This window comes from Numenius arquata, chromosome 3, assembly GCF_964106895.1.
Source record: "Numenius arquata chromosome 3, bNumArq3.hap1.1, whole genome shotgun sequence".
Classification (NCBI taxonomy): Eukaryota; Metazoa; Chordata; class Aves; order Charadriiformes; family Scolopacidae; genus Numenius; species Numenius arquata.
This window is the reverse complement of record NC_133578.1, coordinates 68,947,054-68,963,712: the sequence shown is the minus strand read 5'-3', so window position 1 is coordinate 68,963,712 and position 16,659 is coordinate 68,947,054. Positions and strand designations below refer to the sequence as shown.

The following is a 16,659-nucleotide window of genomic DNA, read 5'->3' as shown; positions in this document are numbered from 1 at the left end:
GAGGCAGCTCTCGCTGGATCGTGCCCTTGGAAAGGCTGACATGAGCTCTTAGAGATGAATTATTTAGACAGCCTCCCAAGCATCCTCTAGCCAAAGCTAAAGATACATCTGCTTGTCATGGGCAGCCATAAATCTGTGACGAGAGCAGAGGGGTTTCCCTATGACACAGCCCAGCCTGTTGCTCGCTGCTGCACTGCTGCACAGCCTGTGGATAACAGGAACGGTGAGAAAGGGAGCGCTTTCCCCATCCAAGAGACTTGCTTTGCATCACTGGGTTACAACAGAATATATCACAACATGAGCTTCAGCTGAATCAACACATCACACCATTAGCCCAGGATTTTGCTGAGATTCTGGCTGATCAAGCGCGGGACTGAGGTCTGGTGAGGGTCTGAGCAAAAGGTGCTGGTGCTGGGAGCTGTCACTTGTGCCACCCCTATGGCAGTTTGTACACATAGACGATGTCTTTTAATCTGAAAATAGACTCCAGTGGGGTTTGCAGCAGTTCAAGCCCTGCCCTGAGCCAGCACAGACGACTGCATGACGGATTTTCCACTGATGAGGTCACATTGTAGGGAGTTTCCTCAATATAAACATAGCCCAAATGCCTCAGGCAAATCATTTAGCATTCCTGACCCCTTTAGCTGTCAGATCCACAAGGTACTACTTGTCTGCCTTGGGTGAGGACCAACACCTCATCATTTTAGCTTTAGCTTCTGCATAACATGAGGTTAGAAAGAGAATTTCCTTGAGGTTAGATTCCCGTGTTCTGGGTAGCTGTGAGATTTCTTATACCTTCCTCTGAACTCTCCTGTGGGAGATGAAATGCTGTAACTACGGAGACCTAAGAGCTGATCTGAACTGGCAGATCCTCCCCTCCTGCTGGTGTGGGAATTAATTAATATTTTTTGTGCTACGTGCAATCATGAAGTGGTAAAGCAAAATGTGACAGTTTGGTGTTTCATCACTGAGCTTGTTTTAAGGACATTTCTTGGTGTAAAACCTCATTTTGACTGCTCAGTGCTGTATTGTGCAGTGCTAACAAGCCTGTCTGAAGGACTTCCAGTAATAATAATAATAATAATAATAATTTCTAGCTCTTATATAACCCTCCTTTGCAAGGTTTTCCAATGGGCATTTCATAGGAGGTTAGTGTGTAACAGAAAGAGAAAATTCTTTTCCTCGGGCACCTCCAAGCTTGTGAGATGCAGGTAGGAGTGGAAGTGAATTTTTCAAGCTCTGCATCATGGCAGACACCACCTCTCAGGACACCAGTTAACGTAGGTTAACTCTAGAAATTGAAACTAGGTATTGCTTGTACAGTGGGTTTGGGCAGTTTGTGTAGGCTACAGCTTTGAAAGGGACTATGGCTTTTGGGAAAAGAGCAGCAGTCTTTCTTATGCCTCTTTGCACATCTCAGTCTCTGTGCCCCAATTTCATTCCTTATTGCATGGGTACTTCCATAGCTTCAGTCATTAACATCCTGAGTGGGAAGCATTAAGTAGAGCAATAATGACTCTGATGGCTGACTCAGTTTGATATTGGGTGTCAGGAAATGGTGTATTTCTACTGGGAAATAATGTATTCTTAGTCAAAGTTAGTCTTAAGTAGGATTAACTACGAGACCACGTCGCCACTGGTACAAGGACTGTGCAGAGCAGGCAGAGGGCTCAGACCTGCCAGTGCTCCTCGACCGAACAGGCCAGTACGTTTCAGGAATATTTGCAGACAAAAAAAATATCAGAGGAAGGATCAGGGCTAATCCCCATCCCAGAGGTAAAAGCTTTATCCCAGAGGCCAAATACCTTCAAAGTGGAGACCATGAGCGAAAAAACTCCATTCCTTGAGGTCCAAAAAATGGGCTTTGCACAAAGCTGTTGGGAGCCTTGAAACCACAACTGTGAGTGAGGTTACAAAGTTCCCTATATCATGTCTAGAGATGCGCCCTCCCAAGGGCTTTGATGCTTGACTTTGAGCTGCCAAAATATACCCCATTTTGTTTTAATTTAAAAAGTAGAGAAATCATCAGTCTTATTTGGAGGGATGATGTTTTTTCATTCATCATGGCCCAACAGGGATATACGGCTGGTGTGGGTTACAGGAAAAGAAAGATCCTTGTAGGTGAGAAGAGTGACAGCAGACAAGGGAAGAGAGGGCACATATGGACAAGCCCAGGAGGGGTGCTTGGACCCAAACTGGTGGCCCATACCTCACTTGGACTGTTGCAGTACCCTAGTGTTTCACCCAAAGGAGGGATATTTGAGCTGATGACTCTCTAGAGGAGAATCAGGACCTTCTGGACATGATCAAACTTAAGCAGGAGTTTAATGTCTTGGAGAAATGTATTGCTGAGAAGAATTAGACTGAATTCCCTGTGCTTGCAGTGATGTACCGAAATTGTTTTAGGGGATTTTACTCCAGGTACATTTTGACAAGAATATCTGAATTCAGCTTTCAGTCAGATGTTACATTTTTCCCTTTTATTGAACATACATGTTGGTACTTTGAATGTTGCATATTAAATGCTATGTACATGGCTTGTAAATACATCATGAGTCAGCATCATCAATAGATATGTTGGAGAATTCATGTGGAGCTCACTGCTTTTTTAAGAGCCGTTGCTTCTTCCTTGAGTAGCACATTCTGGTGCGATACATTCCCTGGCTGTTCACAGAGGAAAGGAAGAGGAGTAGATTTGAGAATTCTAATTTTTTAGGAAGATAAACAGGTTATAGCTAGTATCTTAGAGTTTCTTTCCCTATTCAAAAGGAAAACACATATGCCAGCTCTTGCTGTTTAGAACAAAAGATTAAATAGTTTTTGTGAAGATTGAATATATTATTTTAAAAACCATTTGGTTTTGATCTTTTGAGGAACAGGGATTGTACATTTGAGAAGGGTTTAATTTTGTTAAAGAATATTTTTGTTTGTTTGATCTTGCTTTTTTGTATTAGGATATTGCCAATCCCTTGTTATGCATTATTAAAACAGATAATGAGATACAATTCTTGCTCTGGGGAATTTTCAGTCCTCACAACTGAAGACTTTACAGCCAAAGAAACTGCAATTAACAAGACAGACAAATGGTGGAAGGAAGGAAAATGTTATTGTCTCCGGTCTTGAGGTGGGGAGTGAGCTACAAGGAGATTAAAGCTTTAGGTTAGCAAAACTCTTAAATGCATGTAACGTGCCTAGATCCAGCCCACAGAGGAAATGAGGATGTCTTTTAAGTCCTGCTGACCTTGGGTGGCTTCTTAAAAGGACCACGGAATCCAAATAGCACAAACAGTCAGATATGCAATTGTTAGTTAAAGAGATGCTTTTAGACATTTGAATTTTATTGCTTTAATATTTAACCTGTGTTTAAACACCTGCTTGAGCTTGGACTAGATTGTTTCAAAGATATTTTGGGCAGGGATTAGATGGAAGTCAATGGGAGATTTCAAGTTCTGATTCTGTTTCAGATAGTGACCTTGTGAGTGCTTCTGCTGGTATCTCTTATTTTCCAGGCTCATCTGCCAATGAACCTGACAAGTGTCCATCTCATTAATGTGTTTATTCTGATATAACAATTCCTGTTTCTCCTTTGTCCGTGGAAGAATGCAGTTTCATAATTTTGAGATTTGATCCACCGTGACATTAAAATCTCTGCCGAAGCAGGTAGTCTTTCCCAGGCGTGCAAAGAGTATGGCTGTCCACATCAAAAGGTCTACTTCTCAGAATAAACACCTGCAGTCTCTTCTCCAAGCACACAAAATGTAGGTTTTGATCTTTTTGATCTTTTCAGTTTGTGAATCCTGGATATGCATTGTGCCTACTCCCATCTTCCAAAGCCTTAAAATCTCTCTGAAAATGGCTCCAAAAAGAGTAGATTACTCGTTTTTTGCATCCATCGAATTATAAAATTTCCTCTGGATCCTTTCTGCTCTTGCAGACAGAGTTTGCATTGGATTTTGCCTTTGTCATTTGGTCTGTAGTCTTTTTTCTCAGCTTTTATCTTCTATATAAAGGATGTATCAGCTGCACGGCCTCTGCTGTGGGACTGACTGAGTCATTCCTGCATTCAAACAAATAATCTCGGACCTGCTGTGCATTGATAATATCTGTGTTCATTGATGACCATAGCTGGAGCCCCTGTATCTGTCTCCTACTGGTGTTGTCTCTCTTCCCTTTCAGACACTGCACAATATGTCCAAATTTTCCTCCCCCTATGCACTTTGAGCACCTTTCTTCTCCAGGGGATGGGACTGCAGTGGCCCCTCTGAGGGACCCATGTATAGCCAGATAATCGTGAGGTGTTGACAGTGCTAATGTGCCACTGGGAGGTGACATTAAAGTGGGGGAAATGGTCCACCTAGGAGGCATCTTCTGAACATTAGGTCTTGTTATGTGCCATGCTCCTCTCCTGCCGCAAACACCACTTCTCTTGAGGTCTTTTCCCTGGTGTACATACTGCTCACAGTCCCCTTTGGGGCTCAGTTTGATCAATGCAACTCTTGCTTGAGATCCATCCTGGTGCTCCCCTTGCTGTTGCTACCTCTGATGCTCTGAGTTAAGCTCCTGCTGCCAGTGACAGTTCCCAAATTCCCTTGTTAGCCCAGAGGAATCTGCTCCTCAGATATTGCCCCTTAAGATATTGCCTCAGGAGCAATGATCCAGCAATCTTTCTAGCTTTGCCTTTTGTATAGCTACCCTTCACCTTGTTTTTCTACCCTATCATGCAACTTGAGAGCTTGTATCATAGTACGTGACTTGAGCTTGTGGCCCAACATCTTCTGTAGTTTTCACAGGCTTTTATCTCCTGCCTTCTGGACTGGTAATTAATTCCTAAGGATGAAGTAAGTGAAGAAAGTTAATTTCAGTGTGTCCTTCCCAATAACCTCATTTGCAAGAAAAGAGCCCAAATACTGTCATTGATCATTCTTTTACGCAATCAGTTAGCCAGCTGACTTTCTTCTGTTTTCCTGGTCAAAAATTTTATAACAGGACTGCTCAGTTCACCCAAGAGCTGTTTTACCACAGACTGCAATCTGGATGGTGGGTACAGGAGTAAGTTGTCCTGATGACCAAAGAATGGGATGGGGAGGGGGGTGGTAAAGGACCGGAGTGAAGCTCCATCCCGTAATACTCCAGTGAATGCTGTTCACTTGATAAAGAACATTTCCTACATGCAGATCAGGCACCTGAGGAAATACTTGGTAACCGGTTATGGTCACAACTCCAGCTGGAGTGACACCATTGCAATTATTGATATTAAGCTTGGGTAAACTGATTGTAAAGTGTGAAGCGATCTGGGCCAGCAGCAGTCCTTGCACAGAGCATCTGGGGCCAGGGGAACTGGCAGTAAATAGGCAGCTTTTTGTTATTTTCCCAAGTGCAAACACAGAGGTTTGTTTTCTGTCATTGTTTACGTAATTCCAGCACATATTTTGAGAATGTCTTTCCCTCTTCCTCTCATTTTAATTAGCTTCTTGATGGGAAATGCAGAAGATTTCCCAGTCTGTTGTCATATGACGTATGAAAGGGATAACCGCTGTATCTCAGTTTTTCTATTCATGTTTGAAGCTGCTTGCTGGTTTCCGTTCAGCCACAGATACAATTAATTCTTAGCATCTGGCTGTAAACAGTGTTATGTCTTGCTGTGGCAGGGAGACAGGGAGCCCAATTAACACAGCCTTGAATATCGGCTAGTTTGCTTTCCGGACCCATTTATATATTTTTTTGGAAGGCTTAAAGCATAGAGGAAAAAGAGGAGCAAAAGAAATTTTAGACATGGTCTTGCCTCATTTAATATTAATTTGGTGAATACAGTATGATAAATATTGTTGAATTCATAAAACGACTCTTCCCCTTCTCCGTAATATGATGATGGTAATTCTATGTGTAGAACGTAGTAAAATAGGACTTCCTCCACTGAATTACTTTCAGAGTCATTTGCTGGGGACTCTTAGTCAATCAATTGATAACAGGCAGAACAGGATCCTGACTGTACGAGTAGAAGATAATCAAGGAGACAGCTTAATTTGGTGGATGCTGTACTGTGTCCAACCTTAATAGAGGTTGTTGAAAAAAAATAAAATAAAGGTTTTGGCAAAGTGTAACGAGACATATCTGAGGTTTTGAGAATGTCCTTTTTGAGAAAGAGACCTAAGAAGATTCAAGTATTTAATTTACCCAGGGAAATGTTCGCTTTATCTCTGAAGTTCATTTAAGAGGAGTTTGTAGAAAGCTACACGGGGAAGACATTGCTGGGAATAGATTGCTGTACCAGAAAAAGCAAAAAAAAGAGCCAGTGGGTAGAAACTGAGGCAACTGCTATTAAAAAATACACAGAAAAACTATTTTGGCACTGATATAACTTAGTGGATATGATACTGGTAGGTTCTCCACTTGTTTTAAATTCAGTTTAACTTACTTGTCTTCTACAATGATATACAAAATGTCCAATAGAAGTTGTGTGCTTGAAGCAAGCTCTGTGGGGAGAACCTATGGCCTGTGATGCAGGAGATCAGAACACCCTACATGACCATAAGGGTTCCCTCAAGGCTTAAAAACTCCATATATCTAAAATAAGATTTTGTTTCTCCCAGAATGTGTGTTATAACAGACCAAGGCAGCATTTTCTGTCATGGTGCCCTCAGGAGAGCATCTATGGAAATAGAAACTTCCTTCTTTTCCCCTTTTCTATATTTTAATGAATGAATCACACCAGTTTTGGAGGATAGTATCTCCACTTCAGCGACTTAAACCCCACCATTCTGTGAGAAAAAGGACATCCTTTGCAGCATACTTGTTTTAAACTATTTAAGATGCATTAGCTCCTGTTTTCCAAGATTGATGCATAAACATAAGGATCAAAAAATAAGGATGGGATTCAGTTTAAATTTAAGACACCTATGTAGAAGTGCCTACTAGTCTCAGCTCCCATGTTAGTCGGTGGTTATCTGGGGCTTCATTCTGGGTCTATATGTGAGCATCTCAGTGTATGAGATACCCCCATGGAGTGGGCAGGTGCAGGCCTTGGGACCTGCAGGAAACCCAAAGCTTTCTGGACTGGAAGCTGGAGGCCAGGTGGGATGCCAGAGAAGCTCGAAGGGCATTGAATGATTAGGTGTGAACACAGCATAGTCAATGAAGTCCAGAGCGTGACTCAGCTCACCCCACAGCAGAAGCCTACTGACCTCAAGAAAGGGCAGGAGGTGGGTTTGCTCAGCCTGAGACTGTACTTCTGTGTGGGATGATATAATTCACGGATTTGCATCATTCATGCTGATGCAGATGGAGGGACTTTAAACCTGGGGTTGATCGGTCCAAGGAGAAGGGGGTGATAAAGCCAGGAAACTTATTGGGATCCCTGATTTCAGCTGCAGGTCAGCATCAAAAAGCCTGCAGTTGGGGAGGGCATTTCATTACTCTGGTTTTTGCTTCCCAGCCCCAAAACTATCCTGTGACAGGAGAACACTGGCAAACATTGTCTACCTTTCAGCTTTTCTCAAATATTATGCAAATATTCAAATATATTCAAATATAATAAACAAGACTGTTATTCCAATAGTCCCAGTGACTCTCCTGAGGGGGATTTTCAGGATCTGGATTAAAAGGCCTTCAAGAATGAGCCCTTCAAAAGGAAGTCCCAGCACAGTACAATGCTTCGGAACCATCATAAGGGCTCAGAAGGAACCTCCTGAACTTTGAGAAGTCAGGTCCCAAGTGCACAAATATCACAAGACTTCCAAAATTCAGGAGATAACAAAATCTGTGGTTATTCTCCACCAGTATTTGAGCCATTAGGCTGCATGGGCTTCCTGTTTTCTGGAAGCTGTGACATTAGGAGCACAGTGGAGACTAATCTCAGAACAAGGTTCATCCCCATATATTTTCCTCACAATCAGAAATTATAAAATGTGATGGAAGGTGCTAATGTCACCTCTTTGGCATGCATAAGAAACTCTGCTGCAGGATCAGACTCTCCAATTGCAATCTTAAGTCGCAGAGCCATTTTTCCATTTTGGACATGTATTGCATTTACAGCATGACCCTGAATACTCTCTGTTAAGTTTTGTGACACAGACAGACCTAGTGGGGATATTTCTGAAATGAGCAATTTTCATGCAGCAGAAGGAATGTTTCATGGAGCATTTAATATTGAAGGTCACTCTAGGAATCAAATCTGTTTTGAACTTTTCCCGGCTGTAGGTGAAAACAGCAGCTTTCTGCAAGATGGTTACACAAAAGTGGTCCATGCAGGAATTAAATAGTCTTACTGTAGCATCTGCCCTACATCCCCTTCACTGTCTGAAAGCTTCTTACTAAAGACTGGGAACTGAGTATTTTCTAGGTGACACTTGTTGGGAGAGGGGGTAAATGCATCCTTAGTCACAACTGAGTGTCAGCAGTAGTATTATGAGAAAAATAAAAGAATTTGAAAGTACAAGTTGCTTTGTATGTTCTGAGATTGTTAAATTTTACATCATCTTCTCTGCCAATTGCTAATTCTTTTTCTAGGCTTGTTAACTCTTCCTCAGTCAATTAATAAAGTTCATTTACCTAAGCAAGAAAACTGCACAATCCTCACTGATCTTACACCAGATTATATCAGCAGCTGAGCTGAAAAACAAAATATGCAAAACTTGTTCGCTATGACAAGTTTCAATGTTTTTGTGCATTTGTCCATAACTGGAACTCAAAGTTAAAATCTTTTTTCATTTTAGAAAGAGTTCAGGATCATTTTGAATGGGAAACAAAACCAAGAAGTATCATGTTCTTGGACCAAACCAAAAAATATTGTTGACTCATCACTGAGCATTTCAGATACAGCTTTGAAAATGATTTTTAGCTGAAACTGACATTCCTGAATTTAAATTTCTTTGGATAACTTGAGGGAAGAGCAGTTGAGGGAAGAATAAACTGCTGTCATATCAATCTTATTTTGCTTGTATCAGTGTTCCCAAAGCAAAGGTTGTGTCTTAAATTTCCTCTTAAGACCTTAGAAACAGGTCATGCAGAGTCTCACCGGTACCCAGCTGGGAGTTCCCAAAGTTACCCAAACCGCAGCTGAAGTTAAAGATGCCAACTGATACATCACCACTTCTGTTGGGTTTCAAGCTGTGGTCAAGAGCTCTAAAATTTGATCTTTGGCTGTAAAAGCAAGTCACAGAAAATAACTGAAACACCTTGGCTGTGGGTTTTTTTGCTGGCAGGAGGGAAACTTTCCTAGTGTGAACCAGTTCACTGATGTATTATTTCCATGCGGCTTGAGAGATCCTGACAGAGATATGTAGGGTGGGATGACTGTATTTATGTCAGATTTTACTCACATACACTGTCATATTGATTGCTTGTGTCAACAAATATAATATACAACATTTAATATCTCATTTTGGCATCCCCAGCTGACTGCAGCTGAGAGCAGTACTGAATATTTCTTTTTTGAGTGAAGAAGGAGACCACAGACAGGACATAAAAGTTCTGCCTTGGAGAAGCAAAGCCCAAAGATCTTAGAGACCAAAGTTGAGCCAACTGTAAGGGCTACATCTACCCTGCTGTTCCAGGTAGTGGTCACCTGGGCATGAAGTGCGGTGCTAAGCTGTCTGACAATATAAATGTACTGAGAGCAGCCAACAGAACAAGAACGTCGAATTTTCTGGAAGTACAAGCTGCTTTTTGCACATCAGTTGAGTAAGAATAATACCCACCTCCCTCCTCACCCATTGCCTACCTTCCTGCTCCATTCAGCCATGAATAGGACATTGTGCAGATGCAAACAACTGCCTACACACACATCCTGTTCAAGGTTTACAGTATAAAGCATTAACATATTTTAATAAATCAGCAGATTAGACTTTTCTTCCCACCTTTTCCCAATGACTGACACTTAGATCTAGCACTTAGCTCTGAGGTGACGGAGATAAAAACCTTAGCATACAAAATGAAGGACTAAGTCCAAGATGTTACACAGGTATATTTTTTCCCTTTCTGTTTGGGTACCCTGCTCTCTTCACTGCCTGTGAAAAGCCCCAAATCTTAAAACAAATAGAGATGAGAAGAGTAAATGGAAGGTTCTTGCTGATATCAACCAGAGTACAGTGGAGGCACAGTGAAATCAAATAAAACCAAACCACTCTATTTTAAATGAGCCTCCTTCCACCATATTATTTATCCCTCAATACCTAGGGAATGTTGTTTCCCTGAGTATTTCTCCCATCTTTTCTTAGAGCTGCCCGATGCCACCTGCCTCCCCATGGTCACACAAGCGGAGAGGCAAACCTTTGAAATGTTAACATGGGGGGGACAATTTATAGTGCAAAAGGATGCGCATGGGATTGACTTTTAATTCATGAAAGGTGAGAAGAATGTGCTTTGAAGGTTGAGCAGCAAAGAACACTAAAAATTTGGCATGGGTTCATTCTTATTGAGATATCCTGTTCAATTGAATGTTGACGTTTAAATACTGATGCAGAGTAGCCTTTAATGCAAACCCAGGGGTCTTTGGGCACATTAACAAAAAAAAAGCACAGTTAAAAAATATTGCCAGCCAAGCACTGTGGCTGTACAGCACAGTTTGGTACTCTTGACTTCAGCCTAGAAGAACAGCTTTCAATGTTCAGCTTTGACACTGCCTTGCTGGCTCGCCCAGAGCATGTCTTGGCTTCATCAGTGTAGGTGGGATATTGAGCCTTCCTTTCCTGGATGCTTCAGATGTGCTGATGAAAAGAGCAGTACGAGAGCCCACAGAGGAAGCCTTGGCCCACTGCAGGAAGGTGGGAGTTGTTTGCTCAGCCCAAGCTGACTGTGCATCAGCCCTTGTTTAATGCACCCATCTCAGCAGGCTTCTTAGCTCAGGTTTGGTGCCATGCTGGCTGCTGCTAGCTACTGCTAGTCAGCGTCTGCTAGCCTCAGGGTGAGCAGAATAATGTTGTACCTAACTGGAAAAACTATCAGGAAACCCATACCTGCTTTGGCTCACACACCTCTCCATCTTACCTTTCCCTAGAATATTAGGAATGCACAGTGCCCTGCAAACCACCAAATATAAGTTTTGTCCAAACCCTCAGAACAGATGACTTCCCTGCAGAGTAACTCAGACCCGCAACCAGATATGCTGTCACGATAATATTTTTCACGTATGTTACTGTCAGCTCTTTTGCAGTCCCCTTTTCTCCTAGTTTTAATGTGGCTGAGGGCATGCCCTTCCTGACCCCAGCCCTGCTTCCATGCACAACCGAGGAGAGAATTGCCTTTGGCTGAAGTGGCAGCTGGAAGCAATGCTGTAACTGTTAATTAATGAGCCGAGTCTTGACTGCCTGAAGAAAACATCACACATCGTATTTTGGGGCAATGGCATCAACATGAGTGATAAGAGCGCATGGAGCCAGGCTGCAGCAAGGCAGGAGCTGGGGGTGGGAGCATGGGGCTCACACGGCCCTTTCAGTCTAGATGCAAAATCCCCCTTAAGTCCCTGGTGCCTTGAGACCTCAAATCTCAACTGTTCTCCTGCCTCTTAAAAGTTGGGTAGCAGGAGAAACAAGAGGCTCAATGAATACAGGAATCTGATCTTTTTTCCGCAAAAAACTGCTGTGCTCCTAGTGACAGTAAGTAGCCAGGTCCTTTTGTATTAGATACAGGCAGGACTAGTGCTGATGTCTGTCATTAATTAGACAGTACTGGCAAAATTTTGACCACTGAGCCCAGCTGAAAGTCTGCCTCCAGACTGTTTTAAATTTTCAACAAAAAAACCAATCCATTTCAGAAAATGAAATTAGGAAATATTTATTCTGCATGTTAAACAAGAATGCTACATCAGAATTTATAGCATCTTTATGCAAGTGACTTTAGTACTGGTAAGAAATGCTGCCTTTAGTCCTGGGATATTTCATTTGCTGTTCCTGTAGAGGTGTCCATATATGGAGAAATTGTGAGTTTTGGAAAATTCTGGTCTCTCACAAGAAACTCATTGAAATTTGGCAGCTGACTTCTTCCTGGATTCTGACAGCTTTGCTTCTGCTTGAGCTGGAGGGTCTCGGCTGGACTTCCCTGGAGAGGTTTTCTTCCTGGGGAGCGGCAGGAGGCTGGAAGAGGAGAGTGGGCTGACTTTCCTCCTTGCCATCCCAGAGAGGAAGAGGAGGAGGAGGGCTGTGTGTGTGTGTGGGAGGAAATGGGACAGCACATCTAACTTGCAGAAGTGCTCATCACTTCTAGCTGCAGCCAAAGTCAGTGAGAGCTGTGCTGTGGACTGATAAAACTCTGAGAATAGAAAAATGAAATGTGGTGCCCTTATCCTAAGATGTCAAAAATTAAATTGTTCTTTTGATCCAGTCCTCTGGGCCTCGGTTCCCCCCTCAATAAAATAAATCTGGGACCTCTCGGATGTCACAGCAGATTTATGAAAAGAAATTTGTGTGTGTCTGTGAAGCTTTCAGGGGTGTGAGGAAACGAATAGTCTTATTTTCCTAGCAGGGTTTTGAAGTGTGCAACAAGTTATACACAGTGCAGATACAGGGTGCAGATATAAGGAAATACTATTTAGAGGTTTGCCTGGTGTGCCCCATTCTCCATGTGCATTGAGTGAGTTGTGAAACCTGTAAAAATAATAATATATGTTCAGTTGTAATTAAAGGCTTCATCATAATGCATGAGCACAGGGGAGGCAAATGAAGGTTTGTGCGTGTGCAATTATTGAATAACTTTCTAAATTACAGCATCTCGCTAAAGCAGCTAAAGGATCAGGCTGATTTAGTGAGTGATGGAAAAGCTCTGTAGTGCCATTCCGTGCAGAAGTATTCTTACTCCCTACAACACGATTTTCTTTTCTTTCCCAAGTCTTGGTGTATTTGCTTCATTTTTTATTTTCTGGATTCAAAAAAGGGAATGTGAAAATAATTCTTAGTTTTTCCTTCAGGGCACAGGACACTTGCTGCTTTGCATGTGGACATTACTTAACACCAGGAGCACCATTATTGGTGGCTGTTTGGTCCTACCCTATCAAACATGATAAGTGATGTTCTGAGCTCCAGATTACAGTGTGATTGTATATTTATACGCATATATGAACATGTGTGTTTTAAAGAGCCCTGTACTACAATTTATTCTGTTAGGCTTGGCCACAGTTAAATGAAAAATATCCTTTTTTTTTCTATGGAAATTTCTAACAAACTTTTTTCTCAAAATGTGTGTACAAAATTTAATAGTGAGGTCTTTCTAAAATCTCAGAAGCTGAAAATATTTCTTTACATTACAGAAGGACCATTTGGATTTAATTTCTACTTTTGCCTGAAGACATAGTAGTGCAGAAAAGAAATAGAGGTGAAATTGTGACTCCACATAAATTGAATTTTTCCATAGCTTTCAATGAAATTGGAATTTTGCCTTACGTGTAGGAAGAGGCATTTAGCTGTAAATATTGTACCTTTGCCTGCTAAATTTCATTCTCTTGACAAAGTTTATACAGATATTTTTAGCCTCACGTGTATATTCTTATCTATAGCTTCTGAAATTGGTGCTGTTATGCAAAAGCACTACCTGCCTTCCATTTTTCATGCGCAGAAACCTCTATAAGGCTGAGATATGCCTGAAAGGATAAATTAAGTAAGAAAGCGCAGCCAAATACGGTGCAGGGAGCTGGGCACTTAATTTCCTCTAACTCTTTATAATCCCCATCTGTACAGAGCACACTATAAAATCAGTTACTGCCTTCCCGTAGTCTCAGTGGACATCACATAAGTCAGTCTATACTCCCAATACGAGGAGTATGAAACACTACTGTCTTTCTGGACCATTTAAGAGCCTTGGGCAAGGTTATGTCAGCATAAATAGTTCTGTGTTTGTCTGCAGTGACCTTTCCTGGGGTCTAAGAGGAAATCACTGTGCTGGTGTCCGGTTCAGTGTAGGTGACTTGGGTGCAAATGTCATCTCAAAAAAATTTCTCTTAACTGCTGCAGCAACCCAAGTTGAACCTGGACAACTTTCCACGGCTTTTAATCTCCAGCCCCCACCGGTCAAGTTCTTTTCCAAAACAGCTGACAGACACCTGAGAAAACTCTGCTGGGAAAGGGCAGTCATATGGGCACGTTTTGGTGTACCATGCAGGCAGGTAGTTTGCAATTTCCGTTGTGGAATCATCTTTCTTCAGCCCTTGTAAGACGTGAAATGTTTCATACAGGCAATTGTATTAGATTACCCTCTGTTCCTATTTTCAAACTAGAGACAGGAAGAGCAGCATATGGTGAGGAGAAAAATAACATTTTAAGTCTTTATGTTGTGTCTTTGGATGCTGGGTTTTTCTTAGGTGCAGGACATGTCAAAACATTGACTTAAATTTGTTCCAAGCTAGTCCTTTGCTTGGCATAATAAACCATTAGAAAGATAAGAAATGTAATAATAACATAATTTTTTTTTTTGAGTTCCAGAGGCCCCAAATCTAATAAGAGAGGAACACTACATTGCATGTTATTTATTTATGTCAGGACTTTGATCTGAAGTAACTCCAACAAATAAGATCAGTTCACAGCAAAGTAGACGGACCAGCATAAAAGAAGAAGAAACATCCTGCAGGAAAACAATTTCCTGATCTGGGCACAAATCACATTTATTATAATTATTAGGGTTATGGACTTTGAGAAAATACAATATCAAAAGCAAGGTTTTAGTCTATGAAATTGTGGATGGTGAACTCATTAGAGAAAGCCTGTTCCTAAATCATCCAGATGGGCTTGCTACAGAGAAGACTAATTTTTTCAAAAGCTAATTAAAAGCATTCATATTCCAACCATGAGATTATATTATAAAGAAAATTTAAACAGCAGGATCTTTGAAAGTCTATGCATTCATAGCACTGCTATGCTTATTAGGTGATCGTCCAGCAGATTATTAGGACATAAGTAATTACATATTCTCACTCTAATAAAGATGGCACTGAAGTGGAATCAAGAAACCTGGTTTCTGTCATTGAGTCTTTCATTGATTTATTGACTATTATAACTTTTTCATTATGTCTTTTGGCCCCAGTCTGGATGTGGAGATTCATGAGAGTAGTTGTGGTCCAGACAAGATGACACTGTCACCAAAAGCTCCCAAGTGGAGCGGCTCAGAGCACTCTACATTGTATGGAGACCAGCAGGATAGTGACTTCTACAAACCAAAAGAAACGCTTTTCTCCAAAACTGAAAATTATTAAGCCACAAAGTGCTGGAAATTGAGAGAAAAGAGCTCTTTGGGAGGCCTGAGTTTTCAGATGAAAAATCTGATTTTTCTCAAATCTGTTTTGCTTGGTTGAGAACCCAATTTGACATCAAAACGAGGTGTTGACAGAGAACTTTCTACCAGCTGTACCTCAGTCTCATTGGAAGAGACAGGTGGTTCCTGTGAACAGATGTAAAGGCAGAAAACAGTAGCGAGGAGACAATCATCTGTGGACTTCATGTGCTGTGCTGCCTCAAGGAATTCCTGCCAAGTATGTGCTCCTCTCCTTCTCCTGGCCAGCAGGAGTATCCTGAGGCATCTCTGGTACTCTGCGACCAGAAAGATAAATTACTTCTGAGGTATCAGACTTTTGCAAATTCTGTTGAGCTCACTCTATAGTTTAAAAAAAAAATAAAATTTGATGAAATTGAAGCATTATTTGTATTATGATATTATACTTACTCTATTTCATTAATAAATTGAAGGAGTTCTTGGGTTGGGTGTATGGATGAGAATATTTTATTGGTTGTTTTATTTCTATGAATAAGATCCACTTTAATGGGAGCAGAATATTTATTTTCTCACAGAGGGATTAATATGGCATAATATAGTACAGGTTTTGTCACATCGCTATATTCAATGCCACTATAACCTGATTTGGGATAAAATATAGAAGTACACAAGGGAACATCTGATTTTATAGCTTTTAAATTCAGTATAATATAAACTTAGCTCTCTCACTGAGAATTAAAGCCATTGCAGGACAGAAAATTTTTGAAGAAAGAACAAATCCATTATTCAATATGCAGAGTTCCAGTCATGGTGTTTTTCTTTAGATTCATTGCCTCTCTGTAACGCTGTTTTTGAGAAAGTTTGGAGTTTTTTCATGGTATGAAAATAACTTCTCTTCAGTGGTGTTTTCTTAGCTGTTTTTTTTTAACTCCAGGACCACCTAAATGTTTTAAAGAGATTTATTGACCGTGTAATGCGATACCAAGAAGTCAAAAGAAGGAAGAGTAGGTCTGAGTCACAAACTCTTTGGATGTTTGAGACAGTTGCGTGTTATGGGCGGCACTGTAACCTACACAGAAAATACTAATAACCTGTGAATTAACTCATTCCTGAAAGAAATGGTTGCCAAACACATTTTAAGTCTGGTTAAAGACTGGTTTTTGAAAACACATCAGGAGAACTAAACATTAAGGAGTCAACAGTAAATGCACTAAACCCAACACCACCACTCCTGTTTGTGGAACCCTGACTATGGAGCTCAGTGAAAGAAGTGGGCACGGTTTCTGGAAACTTCAACATATATTAGCTACAAAATGTTTCTGCAAATCAAATGCTTGGTTTCCTGTCTAAACCTGAATGAAATAATTTTGATAATTGTGGTCCCAATTTTGTTTTTCTCTCTGGCCCAAGGCCATGCTAGACCCCAAGAAGAAGCTATGGGCCTTGTTCTCTGTTCCTTTGCCTAGTGGT

General features: G+C 41.1%; 1 protein-coding gene across 1 annotated transcript in view; it reads left to right on the top strand.

Moving 5' to 3' along the window:
• Positions 1-16,659, top strand: part of KCNQ3 (potassium voltage-gated channel subfamily Q member 3) — a 195,424-nt gene that overhangs the window by 37,060 nt on the left and 141,705 nt on the right. The window lies entirely within an intron of this gene.